The following is an 18,287-nucleotide window of genomic DNA, read 5'->3' on the forward strand; positions in this document are numbered from 1 at the left end:
GGGCTTATTAGCTGAATCTTGGTCACAAGGTCAAGAGCAGCTAAGGGGCCTCAGTCTTCCTCATCGAGCTGATCGTCACAGTCGCCAGGCAATAGCGGTAAGCATTTCTGGTTACATGCTATCAATTTTGTCTACTGATTCCTAATTACCTTGCCTTTTTGTTTAGTTACTTGCCTCAAGTTTACAAATTGACCAGCTACTCGTAGCTAAAGATCAGGAGAACCAGAAGTTAAAAACTCAATTGGAAACATCGAGGGTCGCGCCTCCTTCTTCTACCAGTGACCTGCTTCAATTACAAGAGAAGGTGGCCTTACAGGATCAACAGTTGGGGATCCTAAAACAAGAGTTAGAAGAATGCCAGCAACTATTAAAAGACAAAGAGCTGGCTAGAAAAACCTTAGAATTACAGGTGGATCGACTGCATTCCGGTCTTCGATTGGAGATCGCTCTAAAAGAGAAAGCTCTCTTAGATGCTTCTCAGAAAAGTCTTATCTTAGAGAAAGTAGAGAAGCTTCATAATGCCTGTCTTTCTGACCAAGCTCAGGACCTGGCTTCTCATGATTTCACTATTCTACAGGAACAAGAGCTGAGGAAAGCTCAAGATAACGAATTATCACTGCTCCAGAAGGAATTGGAACAGCTAAGATCAGAGAAGGATGTTTTAAAAGAACAAAACACAAAGCTGCAAGCTGATTTCCAGAATTATAAGGAGCAGGAAAAGAGTCGGTGGGAAGAATGGCGGCAAGCTTACTTACAGTCCCCAGCATTTGCCCGGGAATTTGTTCGCAGGATAGTGGGTGCGCTAAATCATTCCGTATCGGGAGTTCTCCAACAGTTAAAAGAGGGTGGATATCTACCCAGAGAACCTCCCATTTCTTTCATAAATCGCCGCAGGCTTAATGAAGAACTACCCTCAGATTTGAAAGACCCTTTTCCAAATGTTTAAGGAAATTATTCATAAAAACTTCTAAAGTAAGAACTGACAGTGGGAAAAAGTGCAGTTGATACTGAGTAATTAAGTACTTGCAAGGTGTAAGAAAACTTTAACACTTACTTGCTTCTCCTTTATACTAGTTTAAGAATACCCCTTCCTGACATGCTTTTGATTGCTAAATATAAACTTTATTAGAAAAATCCCTTGTTCATCTTTCAGAGTTAAGCCTTGTCTTGATGGATTCTTCCTTAAGTAACATCCGGTATGCTTTGTATCTCCCCGAGGATGAATGATCTTAGTTGAGACTGGATACGGAATTGTATAAAATTATTGATCTTCAGGCTGAGTATAATATCCCAGCCAGATTTTGAATAAAGACTTTCATATATCTGGGCTCCCGTATAGAATCCCTTCTCAATTCCTGCTTAATTAGGCTTCGAAGCCCGGAGATTCCCTGATTAATTATGCCTTGCGTTAGTTTGAAATCTCTGATTTCTTCTGTGAAATCTTGCCTGATGTATTTCATAGAATTTCTCGATCGGCTCTGGTTTATAGTCTCCGGTTCCTCCTATGAAGACCCAACCGAATTACTTCATAGAATTTCCCGATCGACTTTTCCTCTGAATAGTTTAGAGTCTCCGGTTCTTCCTATGGAGGCCCGTCCGGGTTACTCCATAGAATTTCCCGATCGACTTTGGTTTATACTGGTTTATAGTCTCCGGTTTCTTCTATGAAGTTCCGTCCGGGTTACTCCATAGAATGTTCCCGATCGACTTTGCTCTGAAATAGTTTAGAGTCTCCGGTTCCTCCTATGAAGACCCGACCAAATTACTTCATAGAATTTCTCGATCGACTTTGGTTTATACTGGTTTATAGTCTCCGGTTTCTTCTATGAAGTTCCGTCCGGGTTACTCCATAGAATGTTCCCGATCGACTTTTTCTCTGAAATAGTTTAGAGTCTCCAGTTCTTCCTATAAAGGCCCGTTCGGGTTACTTCATAGAATTTTCCGATCGACTTTGGTTTATACTGATTTATAGTCTCCGGTTTCTCCTATGAAGTTCCTTCCGGATTACTTCATAGAGTGTTCCCGATCGACTTTGCTCTGAAATAGTTTAGAGTCTCCGGTTCCTCCTATGAAGACCCGACCGAATTACTTCATAGAATTTCCGGATCGACTTTGGTTTATACTGGTTTATAGTCTCCGGTTTCTCCTATGAAGTTCCTTCCGAATTACTTCATAGAGTGTTCCCGATCGACTTTGGTTTATACTGGTTTATAGTCTCCGGTTTCTCCTATGAAGTTCCGTCAGAGTTACTTCATAGAGTGTTCCCGATCGACTTGGGTTTATAGGAAAGTATAATATTTGGGCTAACCTCATGTTGGCTTGTAATTCCTTGAGGGGAGCTGAATAAGCCTTTAAGATTTCCCCTTATTTTACTGCTTGAAAAATAGAAAGGAGGCTTCTCCTGATGCTTATCAATTTGTATGAACCACATTTATTTCCTGTGTCAATATTTATCTTGCTTGGCTTTCACCAAAAGAAACAAAGTACATAAACTGCAAGTATCTCAATTCGCCACTGTGAACATATTTAAAGTAGTAGGATCAAATCAGGCTCGATAGGGTTGCAAATGATTAGCGCTCCAAGGGCGTTCCAACATTCTTCCTTCGGCATCTTGAAGATAGTATGAGCCTGACGCGAGCTTTTCTATTACTTTATAAGGCCCTCCCCATTGTGGTGCCAACTTACTGACATCTCCCACAGGCTTAACTCGCTTCCAAACCAAATCCCCTACTTGGAAGAATCTGGGGATAACTCTTTTGTTATAATTCTGTCTCATCCGCTGTCGATAAGATATAAGACGAGTAGCCGCTTTATCTCTTATTTCCTCGATCAGGTCCAGCTCCATAAGTCGTCGATCTCTATTATCCTCATCATACAATTGTCTTCTGTCAGACTCTACTCCTACCTCAATGGGGATTACTGCTTCTCCTCCATAAACTAACTGGAAAGGAGTGATTCCTGTAGCTTCACGAGGTGTAGTACGATATGCCCAGAGAACACTGGGTAATTCATCTACCCAGCTACCTCCGACATGATCTAGCTTAGTTTTCAGTCCTCTAATAATCTCCCTATTAGTTACTTCTGCTTGACCATTGCTCTGCGGGTAAGCTACAGAGGTGAAGGCCTGGATAATCCCATAACTTTGACACCAGTCTAGGATTCTATCGCCTTGAAACTGCCTTCCATTATCAGAGACCAACTTATGAGGAATGTCGAACCTGCAGATTATATTTTTCCATAAGAATTTAATGACCGCGTCTTCTGTAATTCTAGCAAGTGGTTCTGCCTCCACCCATTTAGAGAAATAATCCACATCCACCAACAAGAACCTCCTCTATGCAGCAGCCATAGGAAATGGACCCACTATGTCCATACCCCACTGATCAAAGGGACACGAGACTATAGAGGTTCTCAATAACTGGGTAGGGTGATGTAATATATTCTGATGCTTTTGACAAGAAATACAAGTTCTTACCAGTTTAGCGGCATCTTCATGTAGAGTAGGCCAGAAATATCCCGCTAAGAGGATTTTACGAGCCAAAGATCTTCCTCCTATATGACTACCACAAGAACCTTGATGCACCTCCTATAAAACAAATTGTGTATCTTCTGTGCCCACACACTTGAGCAAGGGTCTGGAAAAAGCCCTTTTATATAATTGCTACCCCACCATAGTATATTGAGCAGCTCGTTTCTTGAATACCCTGGCTTGTTCTGTATCTTTCGGAAGAAGACCTTGCTGTAAATATAATATGATTTGAGTTCGCCAATCACCCTGAATTTCTATATCGGTTTGTCTCTCAATACAGGAAATTAACAGAGTCTGTTCCACTGGTCGATCAAGACTCCATGGCACTACAGCAGAGGCTAGTTTAGCTAATTCATCTTCCACCTGATTCTCAGATCGAGGAATTTTTTGTATGTTTACGTATTGGAATTGAGACTTCAACTTATCGAATGCTTCAGCATATAACTTAAGCCTGTCATTATTGATTTCAAAATTACCTGATAATTGTTGAGCTGCTAGCTGAGAATCAGAATATATAAGGACTCGAGCTGCCCCTACATGCCGAGCAGCTTGTAAGCCAGCTATTAAAGCTTCATATTCTGCCTCATTGTTGGTAGCTCTATAGTTCAACCTAATGGAAAGTTGGAGTCTATCTTCTTTCGGGGATATAAGGAGAATACCAATTCCACTGCCTTGTCTAGTTGCAGAGCCATCCACATAAACCTTCCAGGTATCTTCTTCTTCTGGGCCCTGAACCTCTATGATGAAATCTGCTAGAGCTTGCGCCTTGATGGCTAAGCGGGGTTGATATTGAATGTCATATTCCCCAAGCTCGGTTGTCCATTTAATTAAGCGTCCTGACGCCTCGGGGTTGAGTAATACCCGTCCAAGAGTGCTATTGGTTAAGACAATAATCTCATGTGCTAAGAAATATGGGCGCAACCTCCGAGCAGTCAATATTAGAGCATAAGCTAATTTTTCTAGTGTAGTGTATCTACACTCAGCTCCCTTTAATAAATGACTAGAAAAATACACAGGTTGTTGCTCTTTTCCTTCCTGCCTGACTAATACAGAACCCACGGCGTTTTCATTAGCCGACAAATACACCCACAGAGTTTCTCCTGCTATAGGTTTAGCCAATACAGGGAGGGTAGCCAAATAATCTTTCAATTCTTGGAAAGTCTTATCACATTCTTCATTCCATTGAAACTTATTAGCCTTTCTGAGTATTTTAAAGAAATGGAAACTACGATCGGCTGATCTAGAAATAAATCTAGACAAGGCTGTGATTCAGCCTGTCAATGTTTGAGCTTCCCTCATGTTGCGAGGTGGCTCCATGTTCTGTAATACCTTGACTTTGCTCGGGTTGGCTTCTATCCCCCTCTCGGACACCATATATCCCAAGAATTTTTCTCCTTTCGCGCCGAACAAGCATTTGTTTGGATTTAATTTGAGCCCATACTGTCTTAATGTCTTGCAAGTTTCTTCCACATCCCTGCACAGATCAACAGCTTGAAGAGACTTAATTAAGATATCATCAACATATACTTCTATATTCCTACCAATCTGCTTCTGAAAGACCTTATTCATAAGCCTCTGATAGGTTGCTCCTTTTCTTGATCTTCTTTGGCCAAGGGGACTTGATGATAACCTTGATACGCATCCAACATAGAGATATATTCGCATCCGGCAGTGGAGTCAACCAGCTGATCGATTCTGGGTAGTGGATAATAGTCCTTTGGGCAAGCTTTGTTGAGATCCCGAAAGTCAATGCACACTCGCCATTTATTCCCGGGTTTAGAGACTAATACCACATTGGCCAGCCAGCTTAGGAATTGAACTTCCCTGATGTATCCGGCCTCCATAAGCTTGGCTATTTCTTCCTTGATAATCTGATTCTGTTCCGCACTAAAACTCCTCTTTCTTTGCATGACTGGGCGAGCATCCGGGAAGACATGCAAGGAATGTTCCATGACAGCAGGAGAAATGCCCGAAACTTCTTTGGGAGTCCAGGCAAACACATCATTATTCTTCTTCAAACATTGCACCAACTCAGCTTTAAGATCAGGATCAAGGTCGGCTGCAACATAGGTGGTAGCTTTTGGCCGCTCGGTCTGAATTTGAACTTCTTCCTTTTCTTCATAAACCAGGACGGGTTGCTTTTCCCGAATGACATTAACTTCCATTCTTTGAATCTTCCGGGCAGTGTTAGCCTCAGTCCGAATGATTTCTACATAACATTTCCGGGTTGTCTTTTGATCGCCCCGTACTTCTCCGACCTGATCCTCCACAGGAAACTTAATCTTCTGACAGAAAGTAGAAACGACTGCCCTGAACTCATTCAGGGCAAGCCGACCCAATATCACATTATAAGAAGATGAAGCATCTACCACCATAAAATAAGATCTCCTGGTTCTCATCAGGGGTTCCTCCCCCAGAGAAATGGTCAACTTTATTTGCCCCAGAGGTTGCACTTCATTGCCTGTGAATCCATACAGAGGAGTTACAATCGGTTGAAGTTCCATTGGATCAATTTGCAGCTGATCAAAAGCCTTTTTGAATATAATGTTGACAGAGCTGCCCGTGCCTATGAAGGTAGGAGCGATGGCGTAGTTAGCTATCACAGCTTTGATGATTAATGCGTCATCATGAGGTATCTCTACCCCCTCTAGATCTTTGGGCCCGAAGCTTATTTCAGGACCGGCCGCCCTTTCCATGCTGCACCCTACTGCATGAATCTCCAATCTTCGGGCATGTGCTTTTCTGGCTCTGTTAGAATCCCCATCAGTGGGTCCGCCCGTAATCATGTTGATATTGCCCTAGCAGCATTGTTTCTATTCTCTTCCTGACGGGTTATTGTGGTTTCAGAAGGTGCTTTCTTGGATACTTGGCTAGTACCCGCTGGGACCGGTATTGCTTCTTGACGAGTTCCATCCGGGCGATATTCCGGCTTGAGCGGACTCTGCTGCCTAGGGTGCGGTTGCCGGTAATAGTTCTGTCTCTGATATCGCTCTTTATTGACTCGTCTATTTTTCAAAACAAAACAGTCATCAGTGTGATGACTGCTAGTTTTATGATAAGTGCACCATCTCCTTGGTGCCTCCGGTTGCATCTCTACATGTTGTACAGCTTGTGGACGATAATCTGGTTGTCGATGAGGTGGATGAGTTATTCTAGGCCCTCTTGGTGGGGGTACTGGGGTCGGAGCTTTCTCTTTAGCGTGAGTAGGAGAAGAGGGAACACCTTCTTTCCTACGATCAGCTTGGGCTTCTTCTACGTTAATGAACTCAGTAGCCCGCTCAATCAAGAAAGCAAAATTATCAGGAGGATTTCTTACCAAATCTTTAAAGAAATCATTATCATTTAGACCCTGAGAGAAAGCACTTACTAATATTTCAGTAGTAGCATTAGGTACATCTATAGCTACCTGATTGAACCTTTTAATATATGCCCGGATGGATTCTTTAGATGTTTGCTTAATTGAGAATATGCTCCACGGGGTCTTATGATACCTTTTGTTGCTGGAGAAATGATGTAGAAAGATTTTCTTGAAATCTTTAAATTTTCGAATAGACTTTTCAGGTAATCTTTTGAACCAGCGTTGTGCTGCTCCTCCAAGAGTAGTGAGGAACATCCGACACTTCACCCCATCAGAGAATTGTTGCAACAAGGCTACATTCTCAAATTTCAACAAGTGATCTTCCGGATCTGTGGTTCCGGTATATTCTCCAATTTGAAGATTCTGATATCGCTTAGGAAGTGGGTCATCTAATACACTTTGTGAAAATGGGGAGATGACCTTTTCTGGTGAACTATCACTAGTTATCATTTTGACTTTACGCTTCTCTCTGTCCGGTACCTCGCCAGAGGACTCTTGGAACACAGGCTTCTTACCCCCTGGATCTAAGGGAGTGCGAAAGAAGGCTCGTGGACGCTTGGTTGGAGAAACAGTAGCTGGAGGAAAATATAAATGTTCTTCTTCTTCTATCTCCTTTCCTTTCAGAGGTTCAGTAGTTGATATCGCCGGATGATGAGCCGTCGGCAGAGTGGCCCGAGTATGAGCTTGCAGTTGTTGCTGCTGTTGTTGTAGGGCTTTCTGAACATGAGAATTAATGAGGAGATCCAAATCCTCGCGACTGATAGTAAGTAGGTTCGACTTCCCAGCTTCTTACATCACGTAGTCTCAGATTCAGGTGAATTTCTCACAGACGGCGCCAAATTTGATCCTGTCTGAGAAGCTGACCGTGAGGGAGATCCGGAAGAAGGAAACCCACCGTACTGATGAAGAATAATGTCGGTAGAACCTCGACCCGAGAAACCTAAAGAGGATCGGAAGAAAACCAGAGTCACCGAAGGAAATCTGATAAGTAGGAAGAAATCCCCGTTCAGATAGGAGAAAGTCGAACTCCCAAGCTCCCGAGGCTCCCTGCGCACAAGAGACCAATCAACACTATCGTCAGTGACTTAAGACCGGGGTGGGAATCCCTGGCTAGGCCCTCCGACGCTCAAGTTAGTGATCTCTCTTGATGTCAAGGAAGGAAGAATAAAGAAGATGAACAGTAGCCAGAAAATTAGGGTTGTGAAAGTACACAATGATGTGAACTTACCCAGCCAACGGAGAGGATTCCCCCTTTTATACCACTTCATGTAACCTCCGTAGCCATGAAGTGGACCCCGATTTGTTAGAGTTTGTTATGAGATGACGTCAGCTGCGCCCTTGCGGAAGATGATTTTTAAGGAATCTTTTTTGTACCCCAGATGTACCTTCTTTGTCGTTTAGCGCCTGCAAGATAAGCTGAAAGCATATTTCCCGCCAAAATATATATTCTCTATCATGAATTATTCTATTTGATATATTCATGTATGATTCTTCTTCATGTGACTTCTATTTGTATCTTTGTTGTGTCAAAAAATAATATTTTATTCAACATGTTTCTAAGGTATTCATTGAAGGAACGGTGTGGGTTCTTTGCTCAAAAGAACCCTCTTGACCGATATTGGTCTATCTTTGCTCTAGAGTATGTATCGGTCGTTATTGGCTTACCTTCATACGACAGGCATGTATCAACCGATATTGGCCTACCTTCGTTCGGCAGGCATGTATCGACCGATATTGGCCTACCTTTGTTCCAAAAGTATGTCTCGGCCGTTATTGGCCTACCTTCATACGGCAAGTATGTATCGACCGATATTGGCCTACCTTCGTTCGGCAGGCATGTATCGGCCTATATTGGTCTATCTTTGCTCTGGAGTATGTATCGGTCGTTATTGGCTTACCTTCATACGGCAAGCATGTATCGACCGATATTGGTTTACCTTTGTTCTGAAGGTATGTCCCGACCAATATTGGCTTACCTTCATACGACAAGTATGTATCGACCGATATTGGCCTACCTTCATTCGGCAGGCATGTATCGGCCGATATTGGTCTATCTTTGCTCTGGAGTATGTATCGGTCGTTATTGGCTTACCTTCATACGGCAAGCATGTATCGACCGATATTGGTTTACCTTTGTTCTGAAGGTATGTCCCGACAAATATTGGCTTACCTTCATACGGCAGGCATGTATCGACCGATATTGGCCTGCCTACGTTCGGCAGGCATGTATCGGCCGAAATTGGTCTATCTTTGCTCTTTTGACTCTTTCTTCCTTTTTTTTTTCCTCATCTGAAGACCCTTAAAACCTAACCCATATCAACTATGATGAAACTTATGCCCTAGTAGCTAGATTAGAGTCCATTAGAATGTTACTTAATTATGCCGCCCATAAAGGGTTCAAACTATATCACATGGATGTCAAATCCGTCATTCTAAATGGACTAATAAAAGAAGAAGTCTATGTAGGATATCCACCTGGATTTGAAAATCTAAACCACCCTGACTATGTGTTTAAGTTAAAGAAAGCCTTATACGTACTTAAGCAAGCACCTAGGGCATGGTATGAAAGATTAACCTCTTACCTAATATCCAAATGATTCAACCAAGGTCAAATCGACTCAACCCTATTTGTTAAATCAATAAAAGAGGATATCTTTATAGCCCAAATCTATGTAGATGACATAATTTTTTGTTCATCCAACTCAGAATTTTTAGAAGAATTTATGAATCTAATGGAACAAGAATTTGAAATGAGTCTAGTAGGGAAATTAATTTACTTTTTAGGATTACAAATCAAACAAATAAATGAGGGTAATTACATTTATCAACAAAAATACACCAAATAATTACTTAAAAAATTTGGGATGGAAAATACTAAAGAAATAAAGACACCTAGTTAACACAATTCTAGATGACGACCCCAATGAAAAATCAATTGACTTAAAATACTATAGGAGTGTCATAGGTAGCCTACTGTACTTTGTCATGACCCGAGGAGTCCCTGCCAGATGAAAATCTGGTAGCATCTCCCCTGTACCAATGACAATATGAATCCTGAGATACATATATCAATAACTCGGCCCACACGGCCGGAACAATACAATATACCAAACAGAATAAGAAAACAATCCACGCAGTTTATAATGCAGCCTCTGGCTGATAACAAATATTACTAAAAGAAAACAACGATATAGAAATCATCACGGATAACCTACTGATCCACTACAACGAGGAAAACAAACTCCACAATGTAATGAAAATACTGTAGCGAAAAACAAGAGTAGCGAACCCAAATGCTCGACATTAAGTCCACGAATACAATCACATAGTCCACAGTATAACAAAACTCAACAAGGAACTATAAAGTCAAAAATCTAAAATCCGTCACGACAAGGGGTGGAGGACTAGTGACTGGAACCTCCCGACGACCTCAACCTGAAATGATAATATCAATGGGGTGAGTTCAATGAACTCTGCAGGTAACCAATAGATATGTACAGTAACATATAACTACCAGCAATAACGTAAAGTACAGTCTCCTAAATCATATAATAAAATGCATAACTGAATAAACCGTAGAAATCAACAATAGGCATGTAATACAATCTACTGAAACAATAATAAGCAATGCATAACTGAAATAAACTATACTCACTAGCAAGTTCTATCTGAGCATATAACTGTGAACATACAACAGGTAAAGTTAGTCAGACTAAATAAGAATGTATCCTGTATGTATGTCAATCATATGCAGTCACCAAAGTGCAGCATCCAATATGCAACAATCAGATACAATAAATGCAATCTATGCATATGATGCAATATGGCACGGTCACCCCCACCAATCAACCATCTCACACGCGATGGTCAGACCGAGTGGGTAGGGCTATGACAACCGTGCACTCTGTCATCGTTGCTCCTGAGTGACCGAATGGACGGGATGCTGTCGGAGTACACCTATCCTTCTACCTCAAACATAGTGAGGGAGCACAATGCTCTCATCTCCTTGAGACAATCTAGAGGAGGGATCCTTGCCCGCTACCACACTGCATCACACTACCCTATAAAATGACACTTCTCCTAATTTAAAACCAAGTTAACATCTTCATATATTTGCAAGACTTTAGAAAGATTTACCAAGCATAAATCGAAACTGGTACCATATATAGAAAAGTCATCCACTAAAACCTCCATTTTGTTTTTAATAAAGCCCGAGAAGATAGTCATCATGCATCATTGGAAACTAGCTAGGGCATTACAACGATCAAAAGGTATTCTCTAGTAAGCAAACATACTATATAGACAAGTGGATGTAGTCTTTTCTTGGTCACTTGGGTGAATTAGAATTTGGTAGAAACCCGAATATCCATCCAAGTAGCAATTGTGTGAGTTTTTGGCCAATCACTCTAACTTTTGATCGATAAAAGGTAAGGGGAAGTGGTCTTTTCCAATTTCCTTATTCAATTTCTTATGATCAATGCGCATTCGCCACCCTAGAACTGTTCTAGTGGAAATCAACTCATTATTCTCATTCTTTACTACTATCATTCTCCCTTTTTAGGGTCACATGAACTGAGTTCACCTATTCACTATCTCAAATTGGGTAGATCACTCCTGCATCCAATAATTTCATATTCGTGTTCAACCATCTTTGATGTTCTACAGAAGATTTATAATCATTTTCAAGTAAAATTCTATGCATGCACAAGGATGAGTTAATGCCTTTTATGTCTTCAATGAGTTATATTTGAGAGATGTCTTAAGATAATCCCCTTATGGTTTGTACTATTTAATGGATAAATAGCAATTCACTAGTTAAGTGCACATCCTCTATGTGTATAATTGGATTTTAAACTCATTTACTGAATGCCTATAATAGATTCATAGTATGAGTGAATTTATGATTGGATCACAACTAGTGAGTATCTCTACATGTGTAATTTTAAATGTATTGAAATATTCCCTAGCCGATGAATTGATAAGTTTAGACATTATCGATTCTGTGAGACTAGCATGTATTATAGTCCTTGGTTTATCCAAACAATTATTCCTCACTGGCTGGAGACATTGGGATGTTGAGAGTTAAATGTGGATACTTAAGAGTAAGTCATGAGACTCATATGATTCTATACATATATAGTTATGTCAATGAAAATCTCATTACAGTTGAAGTGTGAGTTTTCTTTGACTTGAGGTATTTAAGTTATCTTGGTTATAAAGGTTTATACTTTGATATCCTAAGTAGACATCTTCTTGTAGGTGTGGACCTTAAATGATTGAGTATAAATTAAAGTGTCTAAAGGTGTTTGGATAACCGATAGATGATTCATCGCTCCTTGCAAAAGGAGATATATACCCTGCGGCCATTTGTTAGAATTGTCACTAGAAATCTTTGGCTAAAGCATTACATGTCAAGAGTATGATACTCTTTGATAGATGTTTGAGTAACTTGAATCCACAGGATAAAGAAGTAAGACTTGGGCTAGGTGTGACATAGTTAGCCTAGTGTGGACTGACACATAGATCATGTCCTAAACCAAGTGAGTATAAAATGATGAAAGGAACAAGGCACGAATCATTGTAGTTGTTGAAGGTTTAGAAAGTGGTTCTGGAATCAACCGTTGATTTTCTGGTCAATTGAGTTCTAGATTCAAATTACTCAAACATGTGTCTAAGAACACCGTCCTCTTGACGTGTAATACTTTGACCAATGATTCATGAGTAATAATCTTGACAAGAGACCTTAGGGTATATGTCTCCTTTTATTAAAGGAGTGGTGAATCCTCTGTGAGATATTCAAATACCTTCGGATATATTGACTTATATCTAATCATCCCAAACTTACACCTCCTAGGATATGTTTGTTAAAATGTCAAAGTATAAGTCTTCATGACCAAGATGATTTGAATACCTAAAGTCTAAGGAAACTTATACTCAAGCTGCAATGAGATCTTCATTGACATATAGAGAACCACATGAAGTCTCATAGCAGGTCACTTCTAATAAACTAGTTACTCTTAACCAACATCCATATATTAATTCTCAACATCCGATTGTTTCTAGCTAGTAAGGATCGATTGCTTGGATAAACCAAGAAACATAACATATGTTATTATCATAGAATTAATGATGTCTAATCTGATCAATTCATCAATTACAAAATATTTCAATACATACATAATTACACATGGAAAGATACCAACTAATTATGATCTAATTATAATTTCTTTCATGCTATGCATTATATTGTGTATTTTATTAATTGAGTTTAAGATCAATATCGTATATATATAAAATACACACTCAAATAATAAATTTTATTTATCTAATAAATAGTACAATATCTAAGGTGATTACCTTAGTACACTCTCAAATATAACATACTACAATGTTTGAGATGCTACAATACTATAGTGCTGGGGATGCTTTCCTTTTCTTTCTTCTCCTATGAACAATGAAACTGTACCTCTCTTCTTTTCTTTTTTCTCCTTGTGGACAATGAAATTGTATATTTTCTTCTCCGTTGTTGTAATAGAAAACTGAGGTAGACCAACAAGCTCTAGGATGAAGTTCGATCGCTTCCTTTACCGTTGCTATGCAAATCCCATATGAGGCGACATCCTCATCAAGCTTAGGATGGTGCTCGGGAGCACAGAGAGCCCAAAGTTTGAGATGTGCTTGGGCGTGTTTCGTGCTCAACACTCGGGATGGTGCTTTAGGCGTGTGACGCATCCGGATTCGGGAGTGTACCACGTTGGTGCATCTTGTGCTCCGGGCGTGCAACCCATTCGAGCTCAAGAGTGTGTAGGTACATCTTACTGACATGGCATAGGCTTATTACCAACCATATCAATAATTATAACTCATACATACATATAAATAATTATAATATTAATTGATTACCATCCTTCTCTAATTTACATAGACCGACTATCAAAATTCATAGTTGCACTAGATTATTTCATGCATAATTGAACCAACACAAAATCAATGTGTCTCTCTCCTCTGAATCTACCCTTTCATTATTTCCTTTAACAGTGACTACTTCTCAACTCACATAACTCAAACAACAGTTTTGTAAGGTGAAATCTATCATCATAACATACCTTCATAATTATCACTACAAGAATAATAGTCTATCATAATTCATAACACACATAAATATCCTTATAGTATATTTACAGTGACATTAATGTTTTAGTGACATCTCTAAAAGGTGCCCTATAAAGTGATGTCACCTTAGACCCTCCACACATTCTTGATATTTTATAATGTCATTATACAATATCAATAATAACATGAAAAGTGTCTCAATTTAAAGATATAACAACACTCTAAAATGCTAGGAAAGATCTTTTATAAGGACATTTATGTACGTTGTGTTATCATCATATTAGGGACAAAATTAAATGTCACCAAAACTCATTTATTACGATGTTTATGTTTTTTATAAGGACAATAAAAAAATGTCAGTAAAGATAATTTATAAGATCATTTTAAAATGTCACCTATATAATCTATAATGACATTAATAAATGTCATTATAATAATTTATAAATACATTTAAAATGATCAATAATATTTATTTAGAATATATAACATGAATTTAATATTTACACATCATCAGAATTTATCTACCATTAAGAATAGAAAAAAAAATAAAATATAATATAATTTAAACTGTAAAAAGATAATCTAAATTTATCCAACAAATATTTGAGTCAAAATTACAAATGCAAACTAATAATGAATCATTTATATCCAAAACTAACAATACACTATACTAAAATATTATATTTTAGAACTAATAAAATCTTATAAAATAAAAACTCAACTATGTAGATCATCTTCAACCATGATATTGATTCATAAAATCTATTTATCATATAACGTAGACAAAAAGTTAATAAAATAATGATAAAATTTAAAAAAAAAAAAATATAAACAATGCAGACAAAAAGTCAAAAGGAATACTTGTAATTATTTTACTAACAATCTACTGTTCCAAATACCATACCTGTACTTGATACATCCAAAGAGCATCAAACAAAAGTATGATATTAAAGAAATCAAAGTTTGAATGTTATAAGAGACATTCTCTAAAGTATTTGAAGATCAATCATACTCAACTCATTTAGCAAGTATGGTAATTCATATGCTACATAATATATTGCACTTTGCACCTGTACATGTTTTTTATTATTATTATTATTTTAGTTAGCTTCACATAATAAGTTGCCTGATTGAAATTAAAACACTGACTTTTTTGGGAATGCAAAGTTTCCATATTGTACTTAATATATCGAAAGTATTATTCCATATGTCATACTAGGAAGTAGATATAAAGGCACAATGTTTTTTTAGGGCCCTTTAAACTGTTATAAATCAGCATGGACTTGACATTCAGGCCTTGAAGTCATCCCTTCCATTTATTGTTGTTCCTCAAACAGGAAGTTCTGGCCAGGCAAAGTTAAGGGAGAAGGAAGCAGTTAACAATTTGTTGCATGTTGATGTTTCTCAAAAAGGTTTGGGTGCTGCAACTTGGCAAGTTGCATCCACTAATTTAGCTAATGAAGCCTTTGCTGGTCCTTCCAATCACTATGATATGATGAAAAATACATCAGACGCAATAGATGTATCAAATAGATTGGGAATGAGTAAGATGGACTTGATTAGACTTGAAGTTCAATAAAGTTTAACTCAGAAAATTAGTAAGTCATCTGAAAAATTAGTAAGTCATCTGAGCAAGGAAGTCCAGCCAACATGCCAATGGAGGACCCAAGGTTAGCAAACTCTTCAGAAAGACATGATAGTACTAGTTTTGAGAATCAATTAAACAAGAAAGTGGTAAAGAAGACTGCCCCTAAGTGTAAAAGAGGAAACTCAAAAATAGCAGAAGATATTGAAACTCTACTCAGTCAATAGAATTCAAAATTCTCTTAAGGTTAATGTGCAAAAGACAAACTCTATGATTTAGAAAGTTTGGGGATGGCAAAACTTGTATAGAATTATAATATGAATAAGAAGAATTATCAATTTGTGTTGCACTTGAGCAAAAGATATGTCCTTCCAGTGGTTTGACGCATTATCTAATACTTTCTAGCAACTTTATTTTTTGTCCCGAAAGGAAGATCATACTTTTCCTACAAAAAATATTTAAATAAATTACCATTACATAAATTAAAAGTCTTAAACACTAAAATAATGCAAAAACAATTTATTTACCTTTCTAACATTTATCACATCTTTCTTTTTTTTTTATTAACATTTAATGTTAATCTTCCACATCAAATGGACAATATTTTCTATTTCTTGCCAAAGAACCCAAGAAATTAGTAAATTTATTTGTTTTTGTTCTTATAGGACACTCATATCATCACATGGAATCTTAATGTGTGATAATGTGCTAGGTCGACTTCAAATTTCTTTCATAAATGAAGAATCTCTTTTTTCCTATTAGTATTATGAAATTCATCATCACTATCTATACACATATAAAAAAGATATGCGTACACAAGGGCATAAAATCATTCCATTTATGTTAGCATTAGAAAATGCAAAATGTAAAAAACTCTCAACTCCATTTCTATGCTCCTTGGTTTGTCTCGATAAAACCATCCAACTCTTATCCATAATGATTCTATAAAAAAATAATTATTCAAATAAATTTAACATTATGATAAATTGATTTTTTTTAAAAATGCACATATACTAAATTTAATACTCACAACATAGTATAAATTACAATGCACAATATGAATGCATAGATATTAATTGTCATAACTCATAAACGACAACCATTTAGTATGAGATAAGCCCTTAAAGTGTTGCTTAGAAGTATATATGATTCTTTAGCTTCTTTCTTTAGAAGGTCAAGAGGAAGACAAGGTTGTGATTAAAAGGTAAGTCTTTTAAATAACACAATACTTAAATTTGGTGGTTGGAATGATAAGTCTTTTATGATTTATGTGTTGTTGAATTTGATTTTTTTTCCCTCAAGTATAACTATTTTTGCTTGCATTGTCATTTTTAATATGAAATTTCTTGGAAAGTAGCTAAAAATCAAACTAACAACTGGAACGCTCTATGATCATTTTCATTGGAAACATCACTTGTTTTTCTCACAAAACAATAATGAAGTTACTTTGTGATGTTGAGTGATCTACACCTTCTGTTGCTCATGTAGCTTATCTTCACATGAATTTGTACGTTTGGAAATTATATTTAATCATGCTTCCTTTATTATTTGTAGTAGTGTGTTCATTAGTTGATAAATTTGCATTAACCTCTGTAATCTGGTAGTACATGCCGCTCACACATTTCCAAAGCTAAGGAGATAAGGAAAAAAATGAGTAGAATACCTTGTTCAGGGAGTCCTGATCTTCGAAGAACAGGTCCGAAGGAGAAAATTGATCCTTCTGGCGTGCTCCAACAAAAGTGTCGCGAGACCAAGCACCAACTTTGGAAATGTGTTAGAAATGGAAAGAGCAAGCATCAACTGATCCTCTCTAATCTCCCACACCAAGACCGACACCTGCCATCACAACTACACCGTGAGGGGAAGAAATTGGAAGGGAGGGAGGGGAGTAAGTGTCAACCAACAAACACGGGAAATTGTTAGAAAAAGAGCTCCAACAAGAGAACCACGAGAGCGCAATGCTTATCCTTCGGACGTGCTCCAGCAAGAGCGCCGCAAGACCATGTCGTTGTTATATATAAGTGTGAATGGAGAAGAGGTGGAAGAGAAGAAGCTCCATTGTGAATGAGACTTTAGTCCCACATTGGGAGTTTCAAGGTACTTTTGTTGGTTTATATTGATTCACATACATTGAGGATGTGAACAAATGCATGGGGAGATGTTCTCTCTTATGTGTAGGTGCGCAGGGCCCGGATTGCATTGAACCAGATTGACTCGTGTGTGAGTGCGACCTGCGCACACGAATGTCGGATTTGCCCAAGTGGAACAATCAACATTTTACCACATAGATGTTTTGCTGCTGCCCATCCGATCGAATTGCCCGGTTGGTCTTCCGCTCTGCAGACCAGCCCTGTCGTTCCGCTTTGCAGACCTGATCTTCCGCTCTCCAGACCTGCTCTGCAGACCTACCCAGCCGCTCTTTCGCACGTAGCAGAAACCAGCCCCTGCTGGCAGCCTGAGATTATCCACTCAGGTCATTTCGACTGTAAGTAACTTAAATTCAACTAATACTAGTAAATCTACGACATTAGATTGTTTGTGCCCAACAGTCATGAGGGGTGAAATTGAAAAGGAGGAGGGGCAATCAAGTATTAGGACACAAACCTAAGAGAAGCAGCTTTCTTCTTATTTTGATTCGGAAGGCGAGATTATGGAGGCCTTTGAGCTATAAAAGTAGCGTTTGTGAAGCAAAAGGAATGGCG

Source organism: Zingiber officinale, chromosome 10A (genome assembly GCF_018446385.1).
Source record: "Zingiber officinale cultivar Zhangliang chromosome 10A, Zo_v1.1, whole genome shotgun sequence".
In the NCBI taxonomy this organism is placed as follows: Eukaryota; Viridiplantae; Streptophyta; class Magnoliopsida; order Zingiberales; family Zingiberaceae; genus Zingiber; species Zingiber officinale.